At 40.0% G+C, this 9,140-nt stretch overlaps 1 protein-coding gene across 1 annotated transcript in view; it reads left to right on the top strand.

Annotated features, from left to right (window-relative positions):
• The window catches only part of ATXN7 (ataxin 7), a 128,552-nt gene that overhangs the window by 556 nt on the left and 118,856 nt on the right, over positions 1–9,140 (top strand). Inside the window, exon 2 of the mRNA XM_069736579.1 lies at positions 4,353–4,455. The gene's annotated coding sequence lies outside the window, so the exon portion shown is untranslated. The remainder of the gene's footprint in view (positions 1–4,352; positions 4,456–9,140) is intronic.

Here is a 9,140-nt window from a genome sequence, read left to right as displayed (position 1 = left end):
ATAGTGTGTGTGTATCTATGTATATAGTGTGTGTATCTGTGTATATAGTGTATGTGTATAGTGTGTATCTATGTATATAGTGTGTGTGTGTGTATATAGTGTGTATACACAGTGTGTGTATCTATGTATATAGTGTGTGTATCTGTGTATATAGTGTATGTGTATAGTGTGTATCTATGTATATAGTGTGTGTGTGTGTATATAGTGTGTATACACAGTGTGTGTATCTGTGTATATAGTGTATGTGTATAGTGTGTATCTATGTATATAGTGTGTGTGTGTGTATATAGTGTGTATACACAGTGTGTGTATCTATGTATATAGCGTGTGTATCTATGTATATAGTGTGTATACATTGTATGTATATAGTGTGTATCTCTATGTATACAGTGTGTTTCTATGTATATAGTGTGTGTGTACAGTGTATGTATATAGTGTGTGTGTATCTATGTATATAGTGTGTGTATCTGTGTGTATCTGTGTATATAGTCTGTGTATCTATGTATATAGTGTGTGTATCTATGTATATAGTGTGTGTATCTGTGTATATAGTGTGTATCTATGTATATAGTGTGTGTATCTGTGTATATAGTGTGTGTATCTGTGTATATAGTGTGTGTATCTGTGTATATAGTGTGTGTATCTGTGTATATAGTGTGTGTATCTGTGTATATAGTGTGTGTATCTGTGTGTATCTGTGTATATAGTGTGTGTATCTATGTATATAGTCTGTGTATCTATGTATATAGTGTGTGTATCTGTGTGTATCTATGTATATAGTGTGTGTATCTGTGTATATAGTGTGTATCTATGTATATAGTGTGTGTATCTGTGTATATAGTGTGTGTATCTGTGTGTGTATCTGTGTATATAGTGTGTGTATCTATGTATATAGTGTGTGTATCTGTGTATATAGTGTGTGTATCTGTGTATATAGTGTGTGTATCTATGTATATAGTGTGTGTATCTATGTATATAGTGTGTGTATCTGTGTATATAGTGTGTGTATCTATGTATATAGTGTGTGTATCTGTGTATATAGTGTGTATATAGTCTGTGTATCTATGTATATAGTGTGTGTATCTGTGTGTGTATCTATGTATATAGTGTGTATCTATGTATATAGTGTGTGTATCTGTGTATATAGTGTGTGTATATGTGTGTGTATCTATGTATATAGTGTGTGTATCTGTGTATATAGTGTGTGTATCTGTGTGTGTATCTATGTATATAGTGTGTATCTATGTATATAGTGTGTGTATCTGTGTATATAGTGTGTGTATCTGTGTGTGTATCTGTGTATATAGTGTGTATATAGTCTGTGTATCTATGTATATAGTGTGTGTATCTGTGTATATAGTCTGTGTATCTATGTATATACCGTGTGTATCTGTGTATATAGTGTGTGTGTATGCATATTGTGTGTATCTCTATGTATACAGTGTGTTTCTATGTATATAGTGTGTGTGTATCTATGTATATAGTGTGTGTATCTGTGTATATAGTGTGTGTATCTATGTATATAGTGTGTGTATCTGTGTATATAGTGTGTATCTATGTATATAGTGTGTGTATCTGTGTATATAGTGTGTGTATCTGTGTATATAGTGTGTATATAGTCTGTGTATCTATGTATATAGTGTGTGTATCTGTATATAATGTGTGTATCTATGTATACAGTGTGTCTGTTTATATAGTGTATGTGTATAGTGTGTTTCTATGTATATAGTGTGTGTATACAGTGTTTCTATGTATGTAGTGTGTGTATACAGTGTGTGTATCTATGTGTATAGTGTGTGTATCTGTGTAAGGAATATACTGTGTATATAGTGTGTGTATACAGTGTGTGTATCTATGTATATAGTGTGTTTATGTATATAGTGTGTGTATCTCTATGTATATAGTGTGTGTATACAGTGTGTTTCTATGTATATGGTGTGTGTATACAGTGTGTGTATCTATGTATATAGTGTGTGTGTATATAGTGTGTATCTGTGTATATAGTGTGTGTATACAGTGTGTGTGCATCTGTGTATATAGTGTATGTGTATAGTGTGTATCTATGTATATAGTGTGTGTGTGTATATAGTGTGTATACACAGTGTGTGTATCTATGTATATAGCGTGTGTATCTATGTATATAGTGTGTGTGTATATAGTGTGTGTATGTATATAGTGTGTATCTCTATGTATACAGTGTGTTTCTATGTATATAGTGTGTGTATACAGTGTATGTATATAGTGTTTGTGTATAGCTATGTATATAGTGTGTGTGTATCTATACAGTGTGTGTATATAATATATATTACAGTGTGTGTGTATCTATGTATATAGTGTGTGTATCTCTATGTACAGGAAAGATATTTATCTTTGTACCGTATTAGCCAGTAGATAGAAAAATATTTACGGTAGATGTGAGAGTCCCCAGTAAAAGGTGTCAACCACTGAGGACTCTCACGTCTAAATATTTTTTTATCTCTATGCATACAGTGTGTCTGTGTACATCTATTTGTATAGTACAGTGTGTATCTATGTGTATATATAGCGTACAAGGTTTGTGTGTGTATATGTGTGTATATCTATCTATCTATCTATATATATATATATATCTGTTGTGTGTATCTATGTATGTAGTGTATGTATCTGTTTATATACAGTGTGTATGTACAAACTGTGTGTATACATGTGCGTATGTATATATATCTCTATGGTATACAGTGTGTGTGTATCATTGTATATAGTGTATGTATGTATATAGTGTGTGTGTGTGTGTGTGTGTGTATCTATAGTTGTGCTCAAAAGTTTACATACCCCGGCAGAATTTTTGCTTTCTTGTCTTTTTTTCAGAGAATATGAAAGATAACACCAAACTTTTTCTCCACTCATGGTTAGTGGTTGGGTGAAGCCATTTATTGTCAAAGTACTGTGTTTTCTCTTTATAAATTATAATGACAACCCAAAACATCCAAATGACCCTGATCAAAAGTTCACACACCCTGGTGATTTTGGCCTGATAACCTGCACAGAAGTTGACACAAATGGGTGTGAATGGCTACTAAAGGCAACCTCCTCACCTGTGACCTGTTTGCTTGTAATCAGTGTGTGTGCATAAAAGCTGAGTGAGGCCCCATTCACACGTTCAGTATTTGGTCAGTATTTTACCTCAGTGTTTGTAAGCCAAAACCAGGAGTGAAACAATTAGAGGAAAAGTATAATAGAAGCACGTCACCGCCTCTGTATTTATCACCCACTCCTGGTTTTGGCTTTTAAATACTGATGTGAAATACTGACCAAATACTCAACTTGTGAACGTGGCCTAAGTTTCTGTGATCCAGACAGACTCTTGCATCTTTCATCCAGCCACTGACGTTACTGGATTGTGAGTCTTGGGGAAAGCAAAAGAATTGTCAACGGATCTACGGGAAAAGGTAGTTGAACTGTATAAAACAGGAAAGGGATTCAAAAAGATATCCAAGGAATTGATAATGCCAGTCAGCAGCGTTCAAACTGTGATTAACAAATGGAAACTCAGGGGCTCTGTAACATCAAAACCATGGTCAGGTAGAGCAACAAAAATGTCGTCCACAACTGCCAGGAAAATTGTTCGGGATGCAAAGAAAAACCCACAAATACTCTCTGAAAGCTAGCGGTGTGGCTGTTTGAAAGAAGCACAATAACAAGGCACTTGAAGTAAAATGGGCTGCATGGTTGAGTAGAAAGCCAGTAGAAAGCCATTACTGTGCAAATGCCACAATTATCTCACCTACAATACGCAAAACAGCAGAGACAAGACTCAAAACTTCTGGAACAAGGTAATTTGGAATGATAAGACCAAAATTGAACATTTTGTCCACAACCATAAACATTACATTTGGAGAGAGGTCAACAAGTCCTATGATGAAAGGAACATCATTCCTACTGTAAAGCACAGAGGTGGATCGCTGATGTTTTGGTAATGTGAGAGCTACAAAGGCACAGGACACTAAGTCAAAGTTGAATGAAAGATGAATGTAGAACGTTATCTGCAAATACTGGAGGCAAATTTGCACTCATCAGCCCGGTGGCTACGCATGGGACGTATTTGGACGTTCCAACATGATAACGATCCAAAACACACGGCCAAGTCAGCCTGTCATTGGCTACAGCAGAACGAAGTGAAGGTTCTGGAGTGGCCATCTCAGTCTCCTGACCTAAAATCAAGCTTTTAAGTCATATGTAGATTAGCCTGTAAGTGCATTATGGGCGTGTCGTCGTACTTGAGACTAACGCAGCCATGTTCTGTATGATTACTGTAATAGTCGGGTTTCATGTCTCTTACCAGAATGTCATTATCTTTCTTTTCCGCTCTGCAGGGTCAGACTTCAGAGACCAGAACTGGAGAATTAGAAAAATTATCCAAAATTTATAATCGATCGCTGACCGCACCAACTTGCCATAGGAATGCATCCTTGAATGGTACGTAAAAGCGAGATTTTGGCCCAAGTATGCCCTTTTTTTTGTGAAATGCTAACTCTAGGCCTTCACCTGTCGCGTGGTGGTGGGCTTCACACTTGCGCCATAGTCAGTGTCACACCCATACTGCAGTTTGCATAGCACTATGTTGTGAATCGTGGTAACAACATTGTACATGGGAATGACATGATCACCGAGTGCCCCCTGGGAACCTGGCACATCCAGAAAAGGCTACTTTCCTGCAGATATGGGGATAATATGCAGGTATGTAAAGTTAGAATCATTTTAGGCTGCCTTACTGGAGCAGCGGCTGCAGGGACAAAATGAAATGTTATCCTCCCTGCAGCCGCTGGCGTCTAGTCATTGGTGCTGTGCAGGGATCGGATACAGTAAATGCTCACTATACTGTGATTTTTTTTTTTTTTAATGCTTTCTAGGTGCAATCTGCCTGAAAAAGATATCTTCTGCACCTACCCATTGGCAGCCTTACCAATAATACTATTTACCTGCAGGATAAACCCTGACTCGGCAGGAAAATAGAGCGTTCGGACATGACGCGTTCATTTAAGTAAAATATATATTTGTCCCCAAAAGGTGAACAAAAAAGGATTTATCGTCTTAAAGGGGTTTTGAGGACTTGGATAATGATAGGTCATTGGTATCAGATAGCTGAGGGTCCGACACCCGATAACTTGGCGGTGTACCTCGGCGGAGCAGCACAACTCTGTACGTTGTGTAGTGGCCATTCCCGGGTGCTGCAGCTCAGATCGCATTCACTTTAATAGGCCCTGAGCTGCAGTACCGAGAACGGCCAGTACCCGGCGGGTGGAGCTGTACTGGGAGGCCCATTTTATTTCCGTTCTGATATATCATAGCCAGGTATTGGGCATCACGATGTGCCACACATGACAGCAGTGATGCTTTTCTTTCTTTCATTGTTGTTTTGTGCGCAGCTTTTCAGAGAGACACAGAACAAAACACCTTTGTAATGCACAGGCCGCCGTTCTCCAGCAGAGCAGTCTAAGCTGCCAACCTGTGAGCGCGGACTGTCTCCAGTAAAAAAAAATCACATCCAGAAAGGAAGAGCACAGCTTCAGGGCGGATACCAGAAAGATCACTTCCCACCCAGCCAGATGTGCCACATTCCTATTCACATGTCATTTCCCAGAAGAGCATGCGTGGTGTATAAGTCTCCTTACACCCATATGCCAGGCCTGGCTTGTCACTCTCCACAAGGAGAAGTATTACCCCCTTAGATTCCTGATCACACACTGCAGGTCACGGACAACTTCTTTTCCTTTTTTTTTTTTTAACTGAACCAAATTTTTAGTTTGTCCAAATTCATTCTTTTTTTTGTTTGTTTCTTTTTATTTATCGTTTTTGTTTCTACGTCGTTCATTATCCAGTAAGAATGCCATGCGTCTCTAGGTCAGAACAGTTATAGCAGTACTAAGCTTGTATAGTTTTTTTTTTTTTTTTTATTAGTATTATATTAGTGACTTTAAAGGGAACCTGTCACCCCCAAAATCGAAGGTAAGCTAAGCCCACCAGCATCAGGGGCTTATCTACAGCATTCTGTAATGCTGTAGATAAGCCCCCGATGTATCCTGAAAGATGAGAAAAAGAGGTTAGATTATACTCACCCAGGGGCGGTCCGGTCCAATGGGTGTCGCAGTCCGGTTCCGATGGGTGTCGCAGTCCGGTCTGGGGCCTCCCATCTTTATAGGATTCATCCTCTTCTTGTCTTCATGCTGCGGCTCCGACGTACTTTGTCTGTCCTGTTGAGGGCAGAGCAAAGTACTGCAGTGCGCAGGCGCCGGGCCTCTCTGACCTTTCCCGCCTGCACACTGCAGTACTATGCTTTGTGCTCAACAGGGCAGACAAAGTACGCCTGGAGCCGCAACATGAAGACAAGAAGAGGACGTCATCGCAAGAAGATGGGAGGCCCCGGACCGCGACGCCCATCGGACCGGACCGCAGCGGGAACGCCCCTGGGTGAGTATAATCTAACCTCTTTTTCTCATCTTTCAGGATAATCGGAGGCTTAGCTACAACATTACAGAATGCTGCAGATAAACCCCTGATGCCGGTGGGCTTAGCTCGCCTTCGATTTTGGGGGTGACGGGTTCCCTTTAAAAATTATGAACTTTATAAAAAACAACTCTGGTGTTTGTGTCGCTGTTTTGCTATTTTCCAAGATCCGTAACTTCAGTATTTTATAGTGCATAAGAAAATGTAAAGCTCTTCCTTGACTGGGCTTCACAGGAGCACCAAGATGGTGGCGACTAGGGGTCGTCAGCAGGACTGCGGCTGCCATAGACTCCTCGCTATTGCGTTTGGGTGCCCAAACAGACACCCCGGCTGCACCGAACCACTTACATGCCACTTTCATAGATTCTCAGAGGTTCTCGGCAAAATCGTTAAATTTGCCAGAGGTGAAACTCAATGATGTCACCAACCACCGGTGACCGGACTTCTGTGGCCGCTGTGTACAGCTGTACAGTAATAGTACATCATGGGGCAGGATGGGATTATCCAGCACATAGTGGGGAGTCCAACACCCGGCTTCCCTACCGATCAACCCCCCCCATGCCACCGAAAATGCGTAGAGTTGTGCTGTCGATCCTGATATGTACCACTTGGGTATTTGCGACCCTCTTTCCTGGGAACACCGATGGTCAGACTACCAAGGGATGATGCATTTAGCACCATTCCTGGGGTGTGTAACAAAAGTAGAGACCACATCATTGGAAGGACTATTAGTTACGGCCCTCGTTAGCCTTATTAGAGTTCTGCAGACCCTTTGTCCTGGTCTTGGAGACCATTTTAAACCGGAGTTATCAGAAAGGTTATAATGAAAGGCCAGGTCCAGTTGACCACACCACACAATTTAAGAAGGAGGAAGAGGCAATCAAAGGAATCGTGACCATGTCAGAATTCTTAAATTGCGTTGCAGGCCTTTCTCACATTGAGGTTGTTCCACAAAATGGCTTTTGTGAGTCTTCGTACGGCTCTAATTAATAATTTTCACTACATGTTCCCCCACGATAATTGCATCTCACCATGGACAGGGGAGCAATTGGCCCATTAAGCCGTAGGAATAGATTTGGATGCCAACAGTTATTTTCCTTTAACAAATATGAAATGCATTATAGTAGTAATATATCACAAAATTCTTCTAATTTTCCGCTGCTCAATGATTTCGGCAAAAGTTACTTCAAATTTTTTTAAAATTTACCAGAAGTTTGTCTCGGGAACAATTCCCACCTGCCTTGTAATTGGAAACTGCACCATTAAAGAACCCAAACATTTCAACAATTGATTGTTTTTTTAGTATTTTTTTATTCTATATTTATTTTTAAGGAGCAATAAAAGATCCTGTAAAACTAGTTGGGGGAAAAAAGTAAAACATAAAACAACTTCAGTAACAAACTATGTCAAAATGTAGAAAGTCGTTAACTACTTTGGATTTTCCCCTTTTTCTTTTTTTTTCTTAACTTCTTTCAGAAGACATCATTTTAAAAAATATATATATTTTTATCATTCCACCGCCGTGCAAAGGAAAAAAATTAAGTGGGTTAAAATAGAAGGGTGAGGAATGCAATCACACCATTATTTTTTGGGTTTTCTTTTTACAGCGTTGACTGTATGGTAAAGATGACTTAGCAAACAGTTTTTCAGGTCAGTAAGATTATGACAATACCAAAAGTTTGTTTTTTGTTTTTAATAGTTAAAAATGTTGAACTTTTGTTTCTGAGACCCTTAACATTTTATTTTTGCGTTGAAGTAACGAAGTGAGGTTTTGGGGGTCTTTTTTGTACTTTTTTCGCATACTAAGCTGTAGTTTTTATTGGTACATTTTTTTTTTGTATACTATGTTTTATTGATTTCTTTTATTATATTTCTTTTTTATTTATCTTTTTTATTTATCTTTTATTTTATCTTTTTTATTTATGCCGCATATAGTGCTGCAAAAATGTCGATTATGGCCCCATACAGACACTTGCCCCATATAGTGCTGTACAAGCGTTATGGCCCCATAAGATGGTCTGTACAGACACTTGCCCCATTTGCTGCTGCTGCTGCTGCGATAAAAAAAAAATCACATACTCACGTCTCCGTCGCTCAGGCCCCTGGCACTTTCAATATTCACCTGACTTCGTTCCGGCGCCGCTCCATCTTCAGCATCTTCTGCACTGACGTTCAGGCAGAGGGCGCGCACTAACCACGTCACCGCACCCACTGACCTGAGCGTCACTGCAGAAGATGCTGAAGATGGAGCGGCGCCGGAACGGGGAGTAGGTGAATATCACGCAGCGCTCCCCGTTATACTCACCTGCTCCTGGTGCGGTCACTGCTTCCCCTGCTCTGCAGCTTCTTCCTGTACTGAGCGGTCACCGTTACCGATCATTACAGTAATGAATATGCGGCTCCACCCCTATGGGAGGTGGAGACGCATATTCATTACTGTAATGAGCGGTACCATGTGACCGCTCAGTAAAGGAAGAAGCTGGGGAGCCGGGGACCTGCAGGGACCGCACCAGGAGTAGGTGAGTATATTTAGACAGCCCCCGCTCCCCTTCCCCTGCCGACCCCTGGGTATGACTCGAGTATAAGCCGAGAGGGGGACTTTAAGCCCCAAAAAACTACTTATATATTACGGTATACTTTTTAAAATAGCATATTCA

Source organism: Ranitomeya imitator, chromosome 8 (genome assembly GCF_032444005.1).
Source record: "Ranitomeya imitator isolate aRanImi1 chromosome 8, aRanImi1.pri, whole genome shotgun sequence".
Lineage (NCBI taxonomy): Eukaryota > Metazoa > Chordata > Amphibia > Anura > Dendrobatidae > Ranitomeya > Ranitomeya imitator.
Note: the sequence above shows the minus strand (reverse complement) of the source record. Positions and strands in the feature narration are given on the sequence as shown.